Source organism: Papilio xuthus, unplaced genomic scaffold (genome assembly GCF_000836235.2).
Source record: "Papilio xuthus unplaced genomic scaffold, Pxut_1.1 DF826945.1, whole genome shotgun sequence".
In the NCBI taxonomy this organism is placed as follows: Eukaryota; Metazoa; Arthropoda; class Insecta; order Lepidoptera; family Papilionidae; genus Papilio; species Papilio xuthus.
Window position 1 is genome coordinate 1,064,636 of NW_013531704.1, and position 24,637 is coordinate 1,089,272.

The 24,637-nt window shown below is 34.7% G+C and overlaps 1 protein-coding gene across 2 annotated transcripts in view; it reads left to right on the top strand.

Annotated features, from left to right (window-relative positions):
• The window catches only part of LOC106121190 (mitochondrial cardiolipin hydrolase), a 104,871-nt gene that overhangs the window by 34,992 nt on the left and 45,242 nt on the right, over nt 1-24,637 (top strand). The window contains exon 5 of one of the 2 annotated variants that reach the window (XM_013316714.1): nt 4,131-4,170. The exons of the other annotated variant lie outside the window; for it this stretch is intronic. The gene's annotated coding sequence lies outside the window, so the exon portion shown is untranslated. The remainder of the gene's footprint in view (nt 1-4,130; nt 4,171-24,637) is intronic. 2 annotated transcript variants of the gene reach the window in all.

A 24,637-nucleotide genomic window follows, 5' to 3' on the forward strand; every position in this document is an offset into this window, starting at 1 on the left:
TTGTAAAAGCAAGTTTTCAGTTCGTTTGTATATTTTTGTTCTTTTACATCGCGTAATCGCGTACTGACTTTTAATTGTGATTTTATGGAAATGTACTGCATTCCAATCTTTATTTAGATATTAGTAAACAATTAAATGTATATGTGTGTTATGTCGCATGACTTTGAGTGGGATCAATGACATATACGTGCATGATATATCAAGGGTCAGTGCAATATATCACCGCGTGTGACTCACACCCATTGTAAAGTAAGACTGTCTTGTAATTAATTGTTATAAAGATAATTAAGGTTATTTTTAATCTATAATTAAACTGTATTCGATGCAATGTCATAAAATTATGTCAAATATACAACAAAAACAACATAACTCACGTCTATAACCCAGGGGGATAAACAGACCACAGACCTTCATTAAGCGGTCTTTTTTTATCGGGGGAGGGGGGGGGGGAATCTTCGTAAGATACCCTGCTTTTTGGGGGGAAAGACAGGTTTATGTGAGATTCTTACTCACTAAAACCCCCTCGGTGGCCAACTGGTGCGACTGCGAGGGTCCCGGGATCTCCAAAGGAACGCACCGGAACCTCATTTAGCGGTTCTAATACACCTCTCTGTCTTCTTCTACATTCACATATCTACGCATAAAAGTCTGCTTCGGATGCTCTTAATTACGCTCTTCCTTAGTATTTCGTTGATCCGAACGGTAAAAGTCCAAAAATAAACAAAATATTTTCATATCACTAAATGTACGTATTACATATGTTTCCTATGCACTCACTTATCAAGAACTAATTCAAGGTTAACTTCTTGTGTTACAATGATTAAACCGTTATGTATTTAGTAATAGGTCACCCCCTCATAATTCCTTCCACCAGCGGCCAATTAATTACATCTCTGACGTCCGGTCTAGACTGACAGACGCTACATCTCGAGTGGCCATGTCGTGGTCTGTACCAATCATATTAACATGCTTTATTGGTCTACTGGGGGGGTCTTGTAATGCTTAATATTGCGCCTTTGAAATGTTTGTTAATGCTTAATTTATTGATTAAACAGACGTTAGTGAGTTTATATTTTATATTTGAATCTAACTTATGTTAAACTATATATCTCTTTAACTTATGAGGATGCGATATTTTATATTTCTTCTTAATAATACTATAAAACGCGTAAGTTTAGATGGATGTATGTTATTAGGTATGGCGTACGGCGAAACGAATCTCTGTAAAATGTATGTCCTATCTCCATACTTTTCACACAATGTTTTAATCTGCACAGACGAAGTTGCGGGCTATGCTAGTTCATTATAAATTATAGGTTTCGTCTTTTTTAATTTTTATGTTGTTTTATTTGATCTAAGTATAATTTTTGCTTTTTTCGTGTAAATGGAATCAATGAAAATCTATAGTAAACTAAATAATAAAGCTTTTATATTTATATGAAAGTTGCAAGTCCCTTGTACGTGAGATATTAATCTCGCTAAGGTTTCCGAGCTTAGAAGTTTGACTCAATGCGCGAACTCCCCGCAAACTCAATCAAAGCGTACTTTATCACTCATTCTGCTATTATTTATGAGCACAAGTTATAACGTCGAGAGATTTCTAACATAAACTATCTTAGGTAACTTAAGTGAAGTGTATTTCTTTAATAGATAAGAAAGTGTTTGATATTGACTCAATGTTGTTGTTAACTTTCAGAATTAATTCGTCATTACTCGTATTACATATAGATGTTCGTCTTTTGTTTAACAATTAGCAACGGTCCAAGGTCATGTATACTACTTAAAGTTAATTATACTTATAGTTAATTAAACTGAAGTTAATAAAAATGGTTCATTTAACTGAACCTTGATGGATCTTTAGTATAGTAAACGAATGCACAGTGGGAGACAATTTATACGTTCAAGATCAATCTAAATGTAGTTGTTAGAACCTATAAATTTGTTATTACTAATGTACGAGTTCAAAGCAAAAAGCCGATAGTACAAAGTCAAAGTACCGATCGTAGTATTTGAGATTAAAAGAAGCCGTAAAGTCTGCGCGTGAGTTACGTGTCATTTCACTATTAAAACATGTGACATACCGGTCAATGACCTCTAAACAACTAAAGCATTGTTGTGACACTCTTTTGTTTATATTAAGTTAGCGATTTTTTATATTATAACATGGCAAGCGTTCAAACAACAACTGAATTCGTCGAATTGCGAAGCGATCGCTGTCCATAGACATCTACAATTGCAGATGCGTTGGCAACCTTTACTAGACTGAGGAGGGGACGCAAAGGAAAATAATATTTTCACCTCCTATGCACCCCTTCTCCGACAATTCTACCACCCTTCTCAATCTTTACTTGTAAGAAAAAGATAGGAAGGGAAAGAGGGCTAAAATCAGGCCTTCGGCACGCACCGTTGTTTCGGTAGTCACAGATAAAATTATGCTCTCTTCAAGAAGTTTTAAGTTATATCATGATTTGATAATTCATTTTAATAGATTTACATCTTATAATAGCATTAAAATCAATCAGCTAAATATATTCATAGAATTTTGAAGTATAATTTTGAGTGAAAAGGGTAATCTTTAAACGAAACGAATCAATATCTAACTCTGAAGGAAGGTGAACTTTGCCGTGCATTCTGGAATGGAATGACTGACGCGGGGAACGGTAACAGAGAGCTGTATTATGTGAGTGATTCATTCACCTATTGCCGCTCCTGTGATTTACGCCGGCATGTTTTGTGTTGGGCCGCGATAAACTGCCGTTCGCTGAACGAATGGTGTTCATGTTTCATTCGTTCGCGGACGGTGAGTGATGGCTCAGTGCCGGATGTCGGTGAATGCTTTCAATAGATTGCAATGAGATCTACACGTCGTTGATTTCAACTCTTGTTGAGTACAAGGTGCATTTGCATCGTAAATCAAATCAGGGAAATTGTAACTAGTAAAGTACGTTTATTGGATAGCACTAGTTTATCGATGGCATTCTTCTTTTGAAAGACACATAATATAAACGGATTCTTACTTCGCTTTTTAGGAGTATATGTGAGTTATATTGCCATGAATTTACTATGCCATCGACTCTGTTTTTGTATACGTAATTCCGTCGGTTTTCTTTACGCAGGCCATGCACTAAACACGCTTAATAAATAAACTTTTGAGTCATCGCTCGCAGTATTGGCGCCGGCGCTTGACACTAACCACGCATCCTATGTGCCAGAGTTCATATTTCATTCCTTGAGGTAAACGTCTAGACTCTAGACAGATAAATGTCGATACACATATGGATTTCTAATTTAAACACTTGAAAACTTAACGATTTCTTACTCTCTCTCTCTCTCTCTCTCTGCCTAGCTTGCATCTCACAAGGTGATGGGCTCCGCTTTCCCAATCAGTCTCTTCCACTTCGCTCTGTTCTCGACATCTTCTGAGACTTGGCACAAACTCATGTCTTTTACTGCTACATCTTTCCATCTCGTTTTGGGTCTTTTTGTCTCTGGATCTCCGACCAGGGAGGGAAATTTGTAAACGATTTCGTACTATGAGTATTAATTCAGAAATAAACGTTTGTGATAAAAATGCAAGTGCACGTTGTCTGTGCAATTAATTTATTGAGCAATAATAAGAAGGTCACCTTGATACGAATGTCGATCAATACATCACTAAGCTTCTTATATTCTCCTTGATGTTTTTTATTTCTCTGTCGTATGATGTAAAATGTTGTCGATATTGCAATCATAATTATTGCGACATGTATGTCAAATTACATTATTTACTCTTGCGTAGAAATATTGATCGAATTTTAGGGTTACCTCGAAAGGAAATAACGGAACCCTTATAGGATTACTTTGTTGTCTGTCTGTCAAGACCCTTTTTATCAGCACCGCGTGGAGGTATCAAGCTGAAATTAATATCAAATACTCTGGTCTACTGTTTCTTGCAGCTATGAAAATTTCTTCTAAGCCAACGCAGTCCAAAAGAAATGGTAAAATCGTAAATTTTACTTGTATACTGGTTTGTACGGAACACACGATGCGCGAGTCCGACTCGCACATAGCCGGATTTTTATTTTCTTAACCGGTAATATGCCTAGTATGTTATTTAAAAGTTAATAATAAAATTGTCTTTTTTCTTTCAGGTACGTTTTCACCAAGGTTTTCTTACCATATATGAATAACGTAAGTAATTTTATATTAAGAATTGAACGAAAATATTTTAATTAACACCAAAACTGTTTTTAACCTACTATAGTTCATTTTATTCAGTAATTTTATTAAGTTAAATACATTTTTAAATTGCATAACTTTACATATTTTATTTACTTGCTATATTTATCGAATGTAGATTTATATCTGGTGATATAATTTAAACCAGATTAATTTTTATTTTACAACAGTCTTAATTGAATTCAAATCGAAATACACTGTTTAAAATCAAAATATTGAAAAAGTTAGGTATGTATCAGACTCAAAAGATGATTTGATTTAAAATTTAAATGATAACGTTGAAAATTGTCGCCGTGTCGCGTTAACCGTTTAAAAACTGGCAAAGTTTGTTGTGCCCGGGCCGCGGGCTGCGACGCCACGGTGGTCGTTAATCATTGTGAACGCCGGGGAAATTCTCTAAAAGGGCATAATGCTCGCTAAATCCTCTACTTATCGCTTGTTGTTGCCTCCTGCTCTTGTTTCTCTTTGGTCTAATTTACAAACTTTATCGTATACTTAATAATTAAATGTTCAATTAATAGAAATGCCTTGAGGTAAGTTTATTGTTTTTACAGAATTTTATGACTGAAGATGTTTAATATTGAAAGTTGTTGTATCACTCGAAATTTATTATGGAGTCTATCTAAGAATTAAAATAATTTTTCGATTATCGTACAATGGATTATATTAATCCATCCATTAAGTTTAACGTTCCCTTTCATTTCTTTAACTAAGTTCGAAATATGTATAACAATCGAAATTACTTAACGATAGTTAATCCGCTTCAGCGAATATTTTAGGCCGATGTCTGTTATTCAGAATTCGCCGTGCGCCCCTCCAGAAGAGAGCCGGTGACAAATGATGTACAGTATTGGAAAAAGTGGTGCGATGTCGCGCGGTCGCAATGTCTGTCGATGTTTATTCTGTCTACATAACGCCCATTTTTTACCGGCATCACCAATGTTATTAATGGATTTGGTTTTCCTTGTCGAATTCATACCATTTAATATGATCTAACCATTTTTTATTGACGCCATTTTGAATTATTGCATAGTGTGAATAATTATATTCTTTGCGGTTTTTTTATTATTTTGCGGTTTTGTAACTATAACAATGAACTCAAATTTAATAATAATAAGTAGTTTGATGTGTCAATTTTATAATACGTATTTTAAGGATTCGGTACTATCTGTCACAGTGAATTCCTTTAATGATGATTAGGGTTAATAATTCCTTAGTGGAGAAACTACACTCGGGTCTCCCTAAGCGGCCAATTAATGACTTTGAGTGCGAGGAATGCTTGTGAAGTTAATAAAGTACGTAATATTTCATTAGGTAATAAATAATCACCCGTCACTCGCTTTTTGATTTACGTTTCATATTTTGTAGTTCATACGTAATATTTCACCCTCAACCCCATACTTAGTGACCATGTCAGAGGGTTTGCGAATGTTGCGCGTGGCGGCTTGCAATTTTACATCACGTATCCTGACTCACGGTTAATTATTGCGGAAGTTGCATTAATGATGTTTAGATTAGGTTCGTAATAACATGCGGGGGTCCGGTGATCGTATCAATGCAACTGTTCGACAGTTGATTCATACGGGAACGATGACCATTGCTGTTATATTGACCCTGCTATATGTGCGACAGGATATTGCATTATGTTTGGGGATGGATCAATTTTTATAGGATTAAATAGTAAGCAAACTATTCTTACTTTAAAGGATTATCGTCCGTTTAATCCGTATATGGTAAATTTGAAAATGCCCTCAGACTAATTGTCAAACTACGAATTCGTAAATAACAGCATTTAGCTCTTGACTGAGGCCAACTCGATTGTCCTACAGTGCTATTACCCTCGGACTGCTATGTTTATACATATATCGTAAGATGAATTTATATTTGGAAATGTTCACACGAGTGTAGGATTTGACATACGATATGTTTTAATTAACCGTACATTTTCGACAATTACATACGTCTGCCCTCAATGAATGTTTCAAAGGATACTCAAATACGGGACCATTCCGAATAGTGACTGTCGACATTATGAAGTCATTATGGTGTACACTCATAAATGGTAAAAACTACCCGCATGCGTCGCACGCGCGTTCGATTCCGGGCCCCGTATTGTTGTGTGTTTTTGTCAGCCTATTAAGTTTTGTTTGTGTGCTCGCGGGCACGTTCCGAGCGTAATTTTGGGGGTTTATCGCCTCGGACACAAGCTGAATGTATTTACGGCCCCGTCCGTCTGTGTGTCGCATGCTGAGTAGGATTAAGTTCTGTCTTGTTTTATTGTCTTCATATCGTCACGCGTGTATCTCGTTTGTCGAGTTTTATAAGTGTTATTACTATAATTTTATGTTGTAACGCCTGTCGTTTTATTATATCAATAGTTGTGTGATTATTGAAGCTAATACATTTTGTTATCAAACTAATTCGTAGCGTTTTCGTTTAAATTTCACGATGTGCTTTGTTATTGAATAGTTTGTTATTAAACGTAGCATTGTAAAGTAAGTCTTAAGAGATAAAAGCTCTTCTTTGATAAGAAATAAAAGCTTGCAAGAAGTTTTACACTTTTAAAGCGAATAGTCGAAACGTAAAATTGTAATGAATGATATCATATCGTTAAAAAATCTTCTCCAGTGAATTTTATCAAGTATCGAAACATTTAATTCAATGTAAACTTTTTTTTATTTACAAAATTTCAACCAAAACTAACAAAATAAACGTAGATTACGTTTTTGGTAAAGGATAGGAGCGGAAATGTCACGGCAATGTCAACACGGCCTTCTCTGAAATGGGAGATTGCGGGCCGATTAAAAAAAAAAGTGGCGTATTGTTGCAAAGTAAACACTAGGGGCTATACAAAGTTTGTGCCTGTGATAATACTGTCGCCAGCTCTTGACTGATTTTGTCTTTGTTACCGTAACTTTGCAAACTTACGGCCTTTTCCTGATATTTAAACCATGAATTAACTATATTAAATTGATTACTTTAGAGACAAATTAATTTTATGCATACAATATTTTTAATGTTTATAAAAACAAAAGAAAGATGGTCTCTTGTTGTCGTTATGGAAAAAACTTACCATTTAATGAGACAAGAGAAAATATGGAGAACTGATCGCCAACCCTTCGTTAGTCGGAGAGCCATCTCAAGAGGAAGAAGAATGAAAAATGGTTTCAAATTAATAAATGTATCCCAAAATATAGTGAATTATTGAGTAATATAAAAGACCATGTTGTTTCAGTTAAGAAATTTGGGTAAATTTTATATAAGAATGAATAAGTTTTTTTAGTAAGCGTTCAAAATTATCAATGTTTATCCTTTGTTAATATTGAACGTTTGTATTTACACGATTTAGATAAGTTGAGGATATCCGTTTGACGATTTTTAATAGTAGTACACCAGCATAACATCTCTTTCAAGAATTGGATGACTCACACAGTACCTTAATGAATACTTACCGTAGGTTTCTGGAAACAAAATACCCGTTAAAATAAATTGTTGATTCTGGTTTTTTTTAAAGATGACAGGGACGGCAATATATTTTATGTAATTACAATAAATTTAATAAAAATTGTGAATACTAACATTAGTTTTTAAGCCTTTACTAACCCTAGGATAAGAATAAAAATATGGATTTATGTTGTCTGATATAAATAAAATTATTACACACTTATTAAACTTATTTTTAATATATTACATTTTATATAAAAGAAATATACTAATATTAAAAATAGAGCACCACCGGCTGCGGAGTCACATGACTCAAACAACTAGTGGTCAGGGCTGCAGAGACAGGAACCTTCTCACGATGCGTGCGGTTTCTAGGATAACTGCCTTTTGTGTAATTATTATATTATGATTATTATTATTACAGAGATTTTGATCTCAGGAACGGTCTGATATAATTCTAAAAAAATAAATTTTAAGGGTAAAGGGAAGCCTAATTTTAATAAGTATTCTTGTTATCGTTTTATAAATTGCATCTTATAAAGTCCCCATCGTTAAGATTGAACGCTATCATGAACTCGTTGTATAAATTACCCCCTTTTGCTCCTTGTGGTCAAATTTCATGTGTCGATTGTTATTTTATGTAAATTGAATAAAATAACCGGGCCTGTGATGCAGTGTAATTGAAGCAGCGGGTTTTCTGTCGCCGAAACACACCGGGTATGCTTTATGTGCAAATTAACAAGGAACTTGATATTATAATTTGTTATTAAAGGGTTCATTGATAAATACGTTTCTGTATGTCTTTTATTGATTTTTCTCCAGATGTTACAATAAATAAATGACCGTAGAAATGCCCAAAATCTCACATAAATAGTTTAAACTAGCTATCGACCGCGACTCCGTCCGTGCCGTTTAAAAACTTACTAAGTAAACTATGTGTTCTTTCAGACTATGTTCTTCATATGTGCCAAATTTCATCAAGATCTGTTGTGCAATCTCGGAGATACCTTCTAACAAACATCCATCCATTCATCGATCTGTCAATCCATCCATTTAAACTTACGTATTTATAATACTAGTATAATGTATTACAGAGATAGCAATATCTTTACAAAAGTGTTTCAAACTTTAGAAAGCCAGGTTTGAGATTATAAACAAACATTTTGTTACTAAGCAAAACTGTGACTGAAAAATCTATCAGAGTGATTGTAAATATTTCAATTTCTCAACAGACTATACTCGGCTATATAATACAAATAATAAATAGAATTATGGTATATGTGCAGCAAGTTGTTTGCTTTCTCCGATAGCAGACAGATGTCGTGACCTCCCATACCTTATCAGTCGCGATAAGCCATGTCTCTGACCGATTACTATTCAAATCCATTCAAACATTACTCCAGCACTTGATATATTAAGGAATTCGAATATTATCGTCCGTTGAACTTCTAGAAGACATGATTCTGCAGAAATGCTGTTGAAAAGTTGTGTCAGTCGACATTTTATCTGCCTAATTAATCTTACTAATATAAATGCGAAAGCATAGATGGATATGTGGATAGATAGATGGATGGATTTGTTTGAAGGTATCTCCAGAACTGCTGAACGGATCTCGATGAAATTTACCTGATATATAGAACATAGTGTGGAAGAACACATAGGCTACTAATTACTTTTTTTTTAATTCCGGGCGGACGGAGTCGCGTGCGACAGCTAGTGGCACATAAATACATTCGGTAATTATTTCAATTATATGTTAAAAAGTGTTTATAATTTTATATAGAATTTGTAGCATGTAACAAAAAACATAGGTATGTACAACTCATTCTCAAACAATCACAGACTACCGAAAATACTAAGGTTAATTTGAATTACTAATTGTAATACCTTATCCGTCTAAGTCCAAAACAAATCCTCGGACTTTGTGTACACAGACACGTAACGTCGCATGTGAGCTCTGTGTACACGCATCTTTATGTCACCGTAAAACTGCAAACATCGCTATTTTGCAATATTATCCTCATAAGTATGAATTACGCAAAAATATGAATGTTTCTTTTTTTTAATATTCTGACTATTTCGTAGAATTAAAATGTAGAATGATATAATGCCCAACCATTATGCATAAGGGCAAAGAAATGAAGCGATAAAATGGAATTTGATATTTTTTTTGCGATATGGCTTGTTACGTTTAACACGATACTACAAATTAGTCTTTTAAATGGTTTCAATACGCAATTATTCATAATTTTCCCTCAGTTTATAAAATTGCTAGTAATTTTGTTGATTTATGATGTTTACAATCGTACGGTGACGTACACACACTGCGGCACTTGCGTGGAATTCCTCAGTGTGCCGTGACCTCGGCGACCTCGTCAGTCGCAGACCCTAAATCAGCCTCAATCAAACGGGCCTTAGTCAGCATTTGCGCCTTTAATCTCCTAAATGTACAGGCTTGTATTGGCTACCACAGGATACCTAACATGTAGACTCTGCATCGTTTATTCGTTTCTCTTTATACTTATTTAAATCAGGCATATAAATTACTAGAAAGAAAGAAACTTTAGTACAAGAATTCGTTTAGATAGCTGTTTTTAAATAAATTTTAACTTTATTATTTTTATTAAAAATGGTAAGAAGACACTTATATAATAACTACTATCTTTTATTTGGACAAATAAAATACAAAAACACTTAGCGCAATTAAAGTATTTTGTGTTAACGAGTCACGAGAAGTAGAAATTAGACATATGGAATGACCATAAGTAACAAAAATTACTACACTCATGTCAACATTTCTTACAAGTCATTTCCTGTCCGTCCGGAACACTCGTCAATTAGTTTAATTAGGAAGGACAGATGAAACCGGAGCGCGACCCTAGTGGTACTGTTAAATTAAGATTCATTACGTCTACAGGTACGCTACTCTGTGGCGACGGTTGAAACGCTGGAAGGGTCAGACAATGTCACTTCTATACGCCTTTGAGCGTTGTCGGTAAACAAACTAATGCACCATTGGGATATTAAACTTTGTTTCTTTGTATTTTTAAGTGGTAGGGTGTGACATAAAATCGTCTGATAAACACACAATAATGTGTAATAATTTAAACTGTTGTATGCCCTGTTGACTTTGAAGTAAACACGATTATTATACGCCCGATTTTGATGCTAAATTTGCACGGGAAATTGTGGTAAACTTTTTAAATACATCGTATTCTTTATGTTCTATTTAAAACATATATTTAGAGAAAATGTTCTTTGCGGGTTTCTTTTAAAGATTATTTTTACTTTAGTATTCACTATATTTTGATATGTAAAACGAAATAATCATATCGTTAGTTATATGCACGTAATCATTACCAGATTAGTAATACTAATCATCATAAGGGCGTCGGTGGCTTAGGGGTTAAGGTTGACTTATAATCTGCAGGTCCTGGGTTCGAATTCCGCCGTGTACCAATGTTTTTTTTTTAATTTTCCATTTACATATACCATTCATCCGACGTTCATACTGTGAAGGAAAATTTCGTAATGCAACTTGCTATGTGCAAGATCTGCGAAGAAATTCCATGATGTGTGAAGTCAACCAACTCGCACTGGACCAGCGTGGTTTACTAAGGCCTAGTCACCCCTAACTTAAGGTAGGTGCCGAGCCCCTAAATGGGGACGTATAGTAGTAGCTGATGATGAATACTAATCCTTTGACCGATACCAAGTACTAGTAAACCTTAAACGTTCTTGTATAAACGTGAAAGAAAAAAAACATATTGGGGCAAATATTTTGCCAAATGGTTATTTATCTCTTTCTAGCTATCCGTATTATGCATAAGACAAGATATATGTTTTCCTTTAGAGATGAATAATACGAGAATAATTTTGTTATGTGTGATGATGTGTCATTGCAAAATATTAAGCCGACATTCAAACGGGCGCTTTTTATCGCGCGTTAAAAAAAAGCTTTCAAATAGTACAAATGTATGCACGGCAACGCTAGGTGCAGGGCGCTGGGCGAACGAATATTAAGACGTTCGTCGCTCAAGAGCCGGCAACGTTGCGTTAATGCGACGTTAAAAAAACGCCCGTGTGAATGCACTCTAAGTATATTAATTTGTAATATTTGCACTAGCCTTCGTCAGGTGGAGCTAGAATAGAACATGAATCAACTCTCCATTGTTTTCTTGTATGACACACGACAATTCAAATTTTATAAACGTTCGTTTCCACTGCAGGGAATCGGCATAAAAACATTTTCCAAAACCGATGGTAACACTGGTTTTACGTTTTATAATTTTCGTAGATTTAAAAAAGACGTATCGTTAATTAGTTGTTACTTCTGCCATTTTATTGAATTCTTACGCATCAAAAATTCATTAGAATAATATCTACCAAGATTTTTATTTGGTTAAATTTATTATGTAAGCCGATTTTTCTTTCATCGATGGCTGGAAACAATTTATTTTGATTTCTAAACGCCACTAACATTGACCCTGTGCGACGCTCATGGCAGTTGAGCTGGTGACACACTAAGACAGTGTTACCTGATGCTATGTTTACACTGTACGGCGCAACATTGTGTCTTCATTGTTTGTATTTATACATTATACATTGGCAATTAGCCATTGTTTTAAACTGAAAACCATATTTTATGTCTAAAATATATTTATATTTTTAACGATATAAGAAACAAGCACGTGTCTATTGATTTATTACCTTTGATAAATTGCACAAATTCGCTAACTGCTACATTGAAAGTATAGACAAGCTTTATGTTTATTTTTTGTAACGAGTTAAAGGAAGACAGTGGTCTCTCGCTGTGTCTCCAACTTTAAGCAATGTTAACTTAATTCTGACATGTTCATTTGAGTCCGCTTGCTGCATACCATTGACCTTAAGGCCGTGTTTACATTCTTGTTGTCGCGAAACTGTTATACTGGTTAGATATTAAACGCCTATTATGACGTTATACTAGAAATAGACCACACGCGTATAGTTAGTGATTGACTGTTTTAACCAATGATAACTCAACAGTGGTAGAGCCCGCTTTAACATCTTCGCACGAATTGTCCCGGCTCGCCCGGTAAAATACCAGGAGCACAATAAAGACAGGCGTGAGTGAGTGTGCGTCCCGGAGGAATAATTTAGTGCTCTTTCTTATAAGGAAAAGATGGGAAGTGGAAGTGGACTTTCCGGATGAGAGGATGCATGGGAAGGGAGGATATTTTCTTTCTGTGCATCCTCTCCTCCGCCGATTAAAGGTAGGCAATGCATATGCAATTGCGTATGCCTATTGGCAACGGTCACTTCGCTATTGCAGCGATTTCAGGTGGTCGCTCGCTGGTTTGCCACTTTATGATATAAAAAAACAATGATATGTTTATCCTGAGTTTTCTCTGAGGAAACATATTTATTAAAACATAATATGACTACTTATAAATTTTAAAAACTTGCTGATTTCAAGAATGATTGCCTGCGGTATTTAGCATAATAAGTACATGTTCTTTAAATGTAATTTTTAAAAATTTCGTTCATTTTCCATAATTGGATATACACTGATCGATTTAAACGTTTCCTCGACATGTTATCTTAGCGTTTTTTTGATTTTAACGTTACTTGATCTGATTACGATGTAATAACGGACTTTTTACCTTTGCCTCTGCGAGTTGCGATCGGTTTCTCGGAAATTTGTTTTTTATTTTATTTTATTGGAGTCACGCTACCCTCTTATCGGTCACGCCCCTTACTTTTCGATTTTGATGTGACAAGTATCAAGAATTTAATAATATGTTAGTATTCGTGAGTTGATTTTGAAATGTGTTTTTTTCTTTATTAAATTGTGTATTATTAATGTGGTATAATTTAACTTATGTTGGTTACTGACGATTAATTCTAATAGTGGCATTTTATATACCGAGTATATATTAGTAAATACTTTTTTATTAGCAACTAGAGACATAATGATGTATTGGTCTCAGTTATATATTAATCTTTCACTTTCATCATCATCAGCTCACTATACGTCCCTATCGAGGGGCTCGGAGCCTACCCCAAGTTAAGGGTGATTAGGCCATAGTCAGCCATGCTGGCCAATTGAGGGTTGGTTGACTTCACGCATATCTTTGAATTTCTTCTTTTCTCTTGTTAAATGTACATATGTAAATCGGAAATCGTAAAACACATTGGTAAATGGCGGGATTCGAACCCAGGAACTGCACATTGCAAGTCAAGTGCTTGACCCCTGAGTTACCGACTCTCCCTTTCACTTTGCATAATACAAATATATTTATGATCGAAATATTTATAACATTCTTAATAATAATAATTATGATTTTATTTAATAAATTGCCACACACAGTCTTAAACAGTCGCTTAAAGTATTTCGAAAACTTAAGTAAGAGTAGGCCGGTTATTGTTTTGAGAACAGATGACCAATAGAGTCGAAAGCTCCAGAATTGGCGACTACTACGATGATTTGATTACATTTATCCGGTAAAGGTTGTGTCCATTCAATTATGACGATTTTCGAAGAAATTGGCAAGTGGTAGATTAACAGAGTATAACATATACATAGTCTATTGTCTATCAGCGTAAATTCGATGTTATTTTAGTAAGGTTGTATAAGAGTAGCGTGTAAGCCAGACGTACGTCACTGCGGCCAGTCATTTGCACACGCGAGACACGTTGCCAGAGGCGTGCCTTGGTTTACCTAGGTCTTACTGATGTCGAATCTATGTTTAACATATCAGATTATGTTACATGATTGATAGATGAAGCTCTTATGGAGTCATTAGATAGTACTTTTGTTGTGTGACAATTTTCAAATGTTGTTAAAATTGTCACATGGAAAATCTACTTTATATATAACCTAAGCTTTTTCAACTTTTTAATATCTCCTGGCACAAGTCGCGAGCCAAAAGTATGACACAGAATTAAAGTCCGCGCCATTTGGAGTGGGTTTTTAACGCGCCTTGTCAGCGTCAGGAGTCCCGATGCTAATTCGAGAGTCTGGCGCTTGCCAAAACGTTTTTTGTCTAGTATTTTCTGGGAAACGGGTTCGCTGCACTCACCTTGCCATCGCCCTCTGTTCAAATTACATTTCGACTGCGCCTACTCTGTTATTTAAGTAATGGTTTGTTACTATTATTTATGATTTATGCTAGAATTATAGCGAATTGCAATGTTGCTTGGTTTTTGGTAAGTGTTGTTAATTCCAAGTTTTCGCAGTTTTACTGAACGAGACTCGCGAACAGAGTTTCTAAATCGTTGGTATTTTGGATATATTGGTGACTTTACTCGTGTAAAAAGGTCTACTATCTTCGATTTTATTATCTCGTAATGTACAGCATTGATTCAATCGCTTGTCAATCTCGTCGACAAAATTTGAATCGAATCTCCTAAAATATTGACTCGATGTTTTATTCAAAGTATACAAGGTACGCGCACTTGTGAATGTATAAGAACCTAAAACTGTTTCTTTTTCTTTTGTTGTTGATCTAAATATACCTTTTCAGTATATATACCTAGTAAATATACCTTTATAGTATAGTAAAGGTTCAGATTAACCGATCTGTTTTATATATTTTAAAATATTTATGAAAGAAAGATAAAATGTTGTTATCGAATTTTCCCAGAAAAAAATCACAAATGTTGTAATTTTATGCACCCGAATATTTGCTACTGTTCGAAATACCTAAGACTAATTTACGTACATTAGAAAAGAATAGAAACTTTAAAGTTCGTGCAGTAAATGTCGATAGCATTACGGCACGTAATTTTTCGCCAGCACGCTGCAATCAGTGGAAGCATCGCCTAAACGGTACAATTCCTGTAATGCTAGTTTCACACAGGGGCAGAGCAGTAAGGCAGAACAGTAGACAATACAGTACTTCTATTGTTTGAAGGCAGATGTACTGTTGAAACTGTGCTATGCTCTGAAATGACATATCGAAACATTGTCAGTTCCTTATTTAATGGATTTTCAATCGTTTCTGTACTTTATGCGTTCATACAATAGCAGTATGAACTGCGATACGCTATAACATTGACTTAGTCTTCTGCTCTCGTGTGATAATAGCATTATATTGGGAGTACGATGGGGTTGTGGGTGCGCAGGGGTGGCAGGCATGGCTGCAACCCGCATGGCGCATTGCAGCGTCCCTGCGACGGGTTTTTGCCGCTGCGGCGAAAACGCCGCGATCGGGCCGAACATAATTACCACTTGGCTATCGTTCGGAAACTTTGCCGGATTCCTCGGGATATATTTATATGAGGTGGACACTTCTAAGTGTATGGAATGTTAAATTTATAATTTGATATTTTAAATTTCATTAATTGGTCAAGTAAATTCATTGCAAAACGCATTTCCATGTTTTACTTACGTATGTATACGTTTAGTTTGTAATAGTATTAGTTCCCCGACTTGACAGACTAAAAACCAAGACAGGATTGCGTCACCGGCTGATAAGGCAGCCCCTGCAGCGCTTATCAATAGTAGGAACTAACATCATATTTGTTATGCACTTAAGCAATGATTACTAGATTTAGTTGACGAATTAAACCAGAGCAATCAGAACTCGAGTGCGCTCGGTAGCGTAACTGTGACGCAGGTCAAGGTAATGTGGCAGAGATTGTTGAACGGAAATTTCTCAGACGTTGTGTGAACGAGATAACGTATCGGTCAAGCGATGAATTTGGAACTTATTACATCCGATATGTTAACGGCACCAGAAACTTGATACTGGTGATAATAATGTTTGGAATTATGAAGACAAGGGAATGGTTCCGTATACCAACATTAGAAAAATCAGGGACTTTTTTTCAATTTACACGTTCTTAATTATAATGCAATTTAGGTTGAAACAAATTCGTAGATTTGTCTTTAAGGTTAAGAAGTAAAATGATTAACTTTTACCCAAAGGTTTATTGGTAAAATAATTGTAACTGGACACACGATTTGCAACTATGTTAACAATTAATTACCTTCGTAATATTGTAATTATAATAAATAAAATGTAAGTTTGAAGTAAATGTTGCGAATAAATCATTCGACCAATTAAAGATTTTCCCGTTTTTACGATAATGGGGTTCCATAGATAAATACAAATTAAGAAAAAAAAACAATAAAGTTGTCACATATATTCTCCTTTTATTTTCAATGTTATACGAGTAAATAAGTCTTTTTATACAAAGGGTTAATTATTATTATATACAGTGTCTGTACAATCTATATATATATATATATAATTCTTCTGTGAGTGTGTATGTCACTGAACTTCTCTCAAACGACTGGACCGATTTTGATGAAATTTTTTGTGTGTGTTCAAGGGGATCTGGGTATGGTTTAGATTCACAATTTTGTCCGCTGGACAATGTTTTTTTAATTAGTAGTTGTTGATTTTGGAATGTTTTACATTGGATCCGACAGACGGCGCTACCATCGCAGTGTCAAATTTTAAATAATATTCGAATTAAAGACGTATAGACAGGACAACGTCTGTCGGGTCCGCTAGTATTTACCTATGTATTTTGTCTATCGGTATGTTTGTATGAATCTATGCAATAACTGTGATATCGCGTGTGGAATGTTAGCTTTGAGGTTTAGTACACGATAATCTAATGATAAGTGTCTCTATGGATATTTGATAGGTACTTTTTTCAGTAATCTGTTACTATGCAATAATTCAAAGTATATCTTTGAAGGGACAATGCTTAAATATTTTATGTTAATTGTGGTTTGATGATGATTAAATTTAGTCCATATATAATAATTGTCTTTCATACTTTTTATAAACTTTATTGGTATGAATTTGGTAAATATAGATGTCGGTTATGTTTTCCTGCTTACTATGGATCAAAACATTTAGAAAAAAGTTTAATTTTTTTTTTAAACAGATTATTAAGAACATCGCACCGTTAGCGTTAAAATTATTGATTAAGATACAAAACAATACGCCATAAATCAATTGAAATGTTAAAAAAGTTAACAGTTTACATCGCCTTTACCTTAATTAACAGTATTCACGCACCAAATGGCGCCACAGTTGGGTATAGTTTTTTTTCGATTTGCGATATCGTAATCGTGATAGCATCGACATGTTGCCGATAAATCACATCGCCTTGTCCCGCTCGGTTCCCGGAATCGGCCATTGTTCCCGCTGATGCATGGGGTCCTTCACTAACCAACGGATTTTTACTAATTAGGAAATACATTACTGGTAATAATTGTACGGGTTTTACCTACTGCTGGCTGTAAAGGTTTCTTAAGAACAATTAAAATAAAAATCATTCAAAAAAGATTTTGCTTGTATTGTGATATAACTAGCTATCGCCCGCGAGTCCGCCCGTGGAAAAAAATAAGCCTATGTGTTCTTTCGAGGTATGTTCTACATATATGTTAATTTCAGTGAGATCCATGCAGTCGTTCTGGAGATACCTTCTAACAAACATCCATCAATTCGTCCATCCACATCCAATTTATAATATTAGTAAGAGTACTTAAGTGGTTTTCTATTTTTTAGTTTTATAATATTATTTAGGATATTTTATAACAATATCTGGTAATAAACGTTTATAGGAACATAAATTCCATACAATTCGTCAATTAATGCGAGCCAGTACTAAACATTTCATAGTTATTGAACGCACAATGTGTATAAATTTTAATACTGTTTATGGGGGTTTGCGAGCTATGGGGGTGCGTTCCACGGATTTGATTTACACCCCTCAACAAATGTTTTTGATGTTTCTATGTACCAGGTGATGATTTTTTTCTGTCTGGCGCCAGATGATCGTGACCGTTGGCTCTCGGAGCGGTTTGAATTTTATTAGATTTGATTTTTAATTTATGTGTCTGATTGACATCTGTATTAACTGGTATTGATCGTGTTGGCATTTTAAAATTTATCGATATAAAGCCGAAATTTTCGAAATAGTTCTCGCTTAATTATTCTTACTTCTTACTAATATTTTAAATGTGAAAGTTTAGATGGATCTAGCTGAAATTTGAAACAGTTGTAGAACATAGTCTGGAAGAACACATAGACTATAAATTAAGTTTTTTTTTAGTTACGCGCGGAAAAACATTTTTATGCAATTTTAGAATAATAGCCAAATGGACTTTCGAAAGTCAAATAAATCAAAACAAAAACAAATGATGTACGACCCTTACCTATTTCCATTGCTTACCTACGTCATTTGTCGGACAATAAACTCGATACAATGTACTAAATGTTGCGTAGTACGCAGTAACATAGTATAAGTACAATGTTATAGGAGCAACCTTGTCTGTATGTTTTATGTTTCCGCGTAACATCTAAAAATATGTATTGCGAAGTTGCGCGTACATGTGAACATTTATCGCCTCGTGTGCCCGCGGCCAGTGATGAGTTTATTTACACTAATGACCTGTTTATAAGAGCTTAGATTGACGCAAATCGATCATAGTCATAGTGTATTAAATCCAACTAGTAAAGAAAGTCGTCAGCGTGCCAGGAATTTCTAGCCATAAATGTAAGGATTGTCAATATAAACATTGAATTGTGTTTTTTAAGAGCGTCGGTGACTCAGGAGTCACGTCCTGGATTCGAATCCCGCCATGTACCAATGTGTCTTTCGATTTCCGATTTGCATTTGTACATTTATCCGACGTTCTTCGAAGGAAAACGATACGATGCAACCTGCACATATCTGAAAATAAAGTCAACTATATGTGTGCAGTCAACCACCCCGCACAGAGCCAGCGTAGTTGACTATGGCCTAGTCACCCCTTACATAGGGTAGGGTCTGAGTCCCTCAGTGGGGACGTTTAGTGAGCTGATGATGATGAATTGTGTTTTTTTATTTTTATTTTGAATTAAGCAATGTTATTTTTGTTTTACGTAGTTTTCTGAGTGAAGGCACCTACGTAATTTTAAAAGACCAAGTAAACATAGAGCAAGTAAATACATTTTGTTCTAAAAAAAACTTCAGTGACTAAAATTGTGTAGTATAGCTTAAAGCACAACTTTTTGTTGTAGATTTTAGTTATACAATGGAAAAAGATTTTACTTCATGATAATATTAAAAAATAAATATAATGAACGTTCCTTGAAACGAAATAATTTAGGCACCTCTTATGTGTCGGGAGTCGGAAGGTACCCGAAAAATAACCATATTAAAATATGCAAATACAACAATATGAATTGTTAATTTGCCGCGGCTACGTCGTGCGAACGACGGGGAGACAACGCGTTAACGAGGCCTAGCTGTCTCCTAATATTATTTTTTTCTTCCTTTCCGCTAGTTTGCATTTGTTATTACGTTGCCGTGTTTTAATATTGAATCAAATTTAGACTCGAAATTCACTTTTTGTGTTGTCTTGTTGTTATAAGGGTATGGCTCCACTAATAGGTTGTAAAGAAAAATTAAAAAAAAATCACAAAATGATAAATTGTTTTTTAAATGGCCCCTGATCCTTTGTCCTATAAATTCTAAAACTTTTTGATATAATTAGGTACGATCGGCGATAATCAATAAGCTCAAATCGAAGTGTTTGTTGGATTTAGCAAAAAAATACATAAAAATTAGGGGTATTTAAGTACCGACCCCTAAGCTAATAGACCATTAACCAACACAATTACAATAATCGTCCGCATTTTAAATTCATATTTATAAAAATTAATATTAACAAATTACATTAAATTGCTCCGTTTATACATTCTCCCTTTATTTTATAATCTGTTGCTTCATGAAATTCAAACCTATGGTAATAGTAATAAGAATTGCGGATAATTCCCTTTTATATGCGGGTGGTTTCTTATCGCCTAATCTTGATTTTAACTGCAATTAAATATATGCTTTTATACAACAAAAATAGAGTTCAATTTACAATGATATGTTTAATTGTTAGTAAATTAAGGCACGTGCATCATGCATCCGAAAATAGTGTTAAACAACTGGACAGTTTAAATATACGTTGTAACATAAGAATAATCAGCGTAATTGGTTTTCGGAATTGATTGTGATCGAAACATTCGAGGGTTGACGTTCTATGCACGAAGCGTCGAGTAATTGAAATTCTCGCGAAAAAATTAAATATCACGTCGACCCTTTAAATTATTGGTATACAGCTGACGCGTTTGAAGTGCGTTAAACTGCATGCATTTATATTATATGTGACTATGTGTTTTTCAATTGACAGGTTGTCTATGGCTGTAAAATTATTATGTATAAGTACACTATCATGTGTAATCAACAAGGGCATGTATTTAATTTTTATATCATAGACATTAAATTATTTTTATCTGTAACAAAAATAATTTAACCTAGAGCTATTTACCTAATCGTAGTTAACGCACCTGCTTTCTACTAGGTGTGTCCCAACTCTTAACGAAAAAGTTCTCATTAGGGCATCAACAAAAAATGTCAGAAACGATAATATCACAAAATAGGCGAACATTAAAAAGACATTGCTGGCTGGATTAACAAATGTTTAAGGATTCATCAGGGGAGGGGCGGGGGAGGCGAGGGGAGCGGATAGCGTCTCCACTCTGCACCTGTCTCCGACAAAAAAGTTTTATTAAAAAAGTTGCGGTCACCTGCCGTTGAGTTTTGTTGAATTGTCTGCTTTTAGAGTCAAAAGTTAATGTTTCGGCGTTTCGTGTTTCGTCCAATGTCTCAGCTTCGACTATTCATTATTGTTGAAATGGACTTCTTTGACATAGTTAATAGTGAAATTAATTAAGGAATTACATATTCGTGTGAGTCGTCAACATCTTTGTTAAAAGTGTAAGAGCTAGTTCAGTAGGCCAGGAAATTATAAAGAAAGATGTTGCATACAATTTAATTAAAGCTTCATAAAATACTCTATATTTTGGACTTGGGCCTTTTCTTGCAAAACTTACAGTATTGTTAATATAAAATTCAATATAAAAGCTTCCGATGTTGTAACATTGGTAATAGAATGTCTTTGAAAGCGCTAAAGAAAATGATTTGTTACCCCAAGCACATTACCGGCTTAAAGATGTTGAAACTTTATGGACCTTGCCCACCTCGCACCTTTCCTATAGACAGCTGTTAACAAGGGAAGTGTCATAAATGATGCCACAGAATTTGTTTATGTTGCTTAAGGAATAAAGGACACCAAAAGATGGATAAACAATTCTCTGTATAGAAAATAATTAACAATAGATTTATTGTTTGGTGGATAGATGAAGTTTCCCGGTAAAGAGGATCGGTTATTGTTATTTGGGATGAATAAAATTTTGTTAAAATTGTTCTGACAATGTGTCCGACAAAGGCGTTATTCGAATGCGATGGTATGGTAATATATTTGGTGTCTTTCATTCACCTTTCGTTTGTTTTGTTGAATTCTTCTATGTGTTGCTTGTCAATAGTTGCGTTTAACATGAATCTAAGAATTCATATACAAAAAACTTTTTACGTAAGGATTCTTGAAAGATGTATCAATTGCTATTTAATATGTAATTGCATAACGATATACATATGTAGGTAATATTGTTTATGTGCTGTTGCACAGACTATTCAGTTTGTCTACCGCGATTTTTACTATAATCGTAAACCAGTTTGCACTAAAAAACTGAGGAATTTACATTAGACTATAAATGTTTTTATATCGTAGTCGTTATTGAACCGGATCTATGTTTTCATGCTTTCTATTACACTTGATGTTTTTATTGGTTTTCTGAATGATGTAAAATTGAAAAAAGACGCTTCCAAAGAATACTCTCAAGAATAATAGATTAACTGTTAGTTTGAATCAGAGCAAGCGAATCATGAATATAGATCATGTACAAAGTAAAGATAAGATGGCCGCCACAATGAAATGGAATGAAATGGAGCGCGCCGAAAAAATGTTGGAAGAAGAGCAAAAAGGGAACGCTTGTTATCGTTAAATTGTTAAGTCTCGAACAATTTTGGTGCAGCGGCACGTGAAACCGTTTGGCGGCGGAGCTGCTTAGTTTTATGGCTTTTTTCATTCATTCCCGTTCTTAGAATGGCGGCGGCTTTTTGGCGCCTTCCACGACCCGCGCCCGCGCTTTTTATACACCTTTTTTTCTGTCGAATGTAATATTTGGCGCGAAAGAACATTCGCTTTAAGAATGTTTACATAGATATCTGTAAATTTTGTTTAATTTTTTTTTATTTTTATGATTCCATTGAATTAAAAGTGTTTCAAGTACATTTAGATATTTAATTTAACTTGCATTTATTATCCAGTTATTCAATGTACTTACTTCTGAAGGTAGACTTTTTCGGAAGTTGTCCACTTAAAAGTAGAGTCAGTCATGCTGTTTCCTTTTTGTTTTAATTTACTATTGGATGATTCTACGTACTACGTTATAAGTCTCATGGACGGTCAGTGCGTCGTCCATCCTATCATTTGTCTGATATAGCCTCTTGAACATAGGTCTCTGTTTACCAACTCCGTTTATTCCCATGGGCAAGTTTCATTAAAATATTTACCCGATTTTCACGACTACGATACGAACGGTAACTTCAATTATTACATATTTCACATTCTGTATTTTCTTTCTTTTATGTCATTGTTTTGACTTTTAATGTGTTAAAAATGAAAAGCGTTTGAGACTACTTTATGACTTATGATATGGATTAAAATAATTCGTTTTCGCCATGGGCAGTCCATGGTGTGTTAATGCAGACGTCCAAAGTACAGAGGTTGCGTTGATTGAGAGGCTTAGGTTGGTTCTGGGAGAGGCGGACGTGCGAGTGTCTGTCCGACAGGTCGCAGTCGACCGGTAATTGATGGCGGAATTTGCCGGCAGAGATCGGAACGAGATTTTCGAGGGCCCTATGCGACCGCCGTCACTCATGTTTGTCAGTTATTTTTTCGAGAATTTAGTGTTGTATCTGCATACTCGGGTAATAGTTGCAATTTTTTATAATATTTATTTACAATTTTATGTAAAAAAATGTTAAAAAACACGAGCATACTTTAGTTATTTTTAATAAAATTTTTGTAATAATGAGCATAAATGGTGATTCCAAAGAGGATATCTAATTTAGATTTCTTAATAATTTTGTATAAATTGTTCATCTAGCCAATTGTGTTAATGCCTGTTTTGAAATCATAGTGCTACATATTGACAATTTTAATATATTGTAACATTAGTTTCAAATATCATTCGTGGTACATCACTACAGCTCTGGCAAAATTGCAAAATGGCAGAACACACGGGCGCACTGCAATTAAGTTGGAATTGTAAATAAAAATAAAAATCCGACGTACGGCCAGTTCAAGGAACCTTTGATTTCGCGGCTCGCCTTTGCAGTTTTCGCGTTTTTGATCCGATAATGTGCGAGCCTTCGAAATTACTCTCGTGTTATGGCTACGATGTTTTGTATGTTATATATTTTTAAACTTTGAAAGGTATGTGAATATTCTGTGGGGAAATGAACAATTGTATTTATTTGTTATATGGTTAACAAAATATTAACCTCTTGTTCTTACAATCTACTACTATCTTTAGTACTAAGTAACTTTTTTGCCCTTACTAGCTGTAGCTAGCGACTCCGTCTGCGCGGTATTAAAAAAAGTTAGTAGCCTATATGTTCTTCCAGACCGTGTTCTATGTGTATACCAAATTTCACCGAGATCCGTTCAGCCGTTCTGAAGATATCTTCAAACAAACATCCATCCATCCATCCAACTAAACATTCGCATTTATACTATTAGTAAGAAGTATAATAAGATTATAATGAATACACAATTCCTGGATTTAGTAGTAGAATCTGAAACAAATATAACTCCTAATGGCATTGAAATAATACTACTTTATACTAAACCTAAAAACCTATTTAAATTAGCATGTTATTCTGTAGACTTTTCAAAATAAGTTTGCAGTGATAATGACGTGAGAATCACACCGCATTTGGAGCCTTTAAGATATAATTAACATCACTAACATTCCGTACCATGGTCCCTGACACCCTCAGGGCAAGTTCGACGTTCGAATCGGCT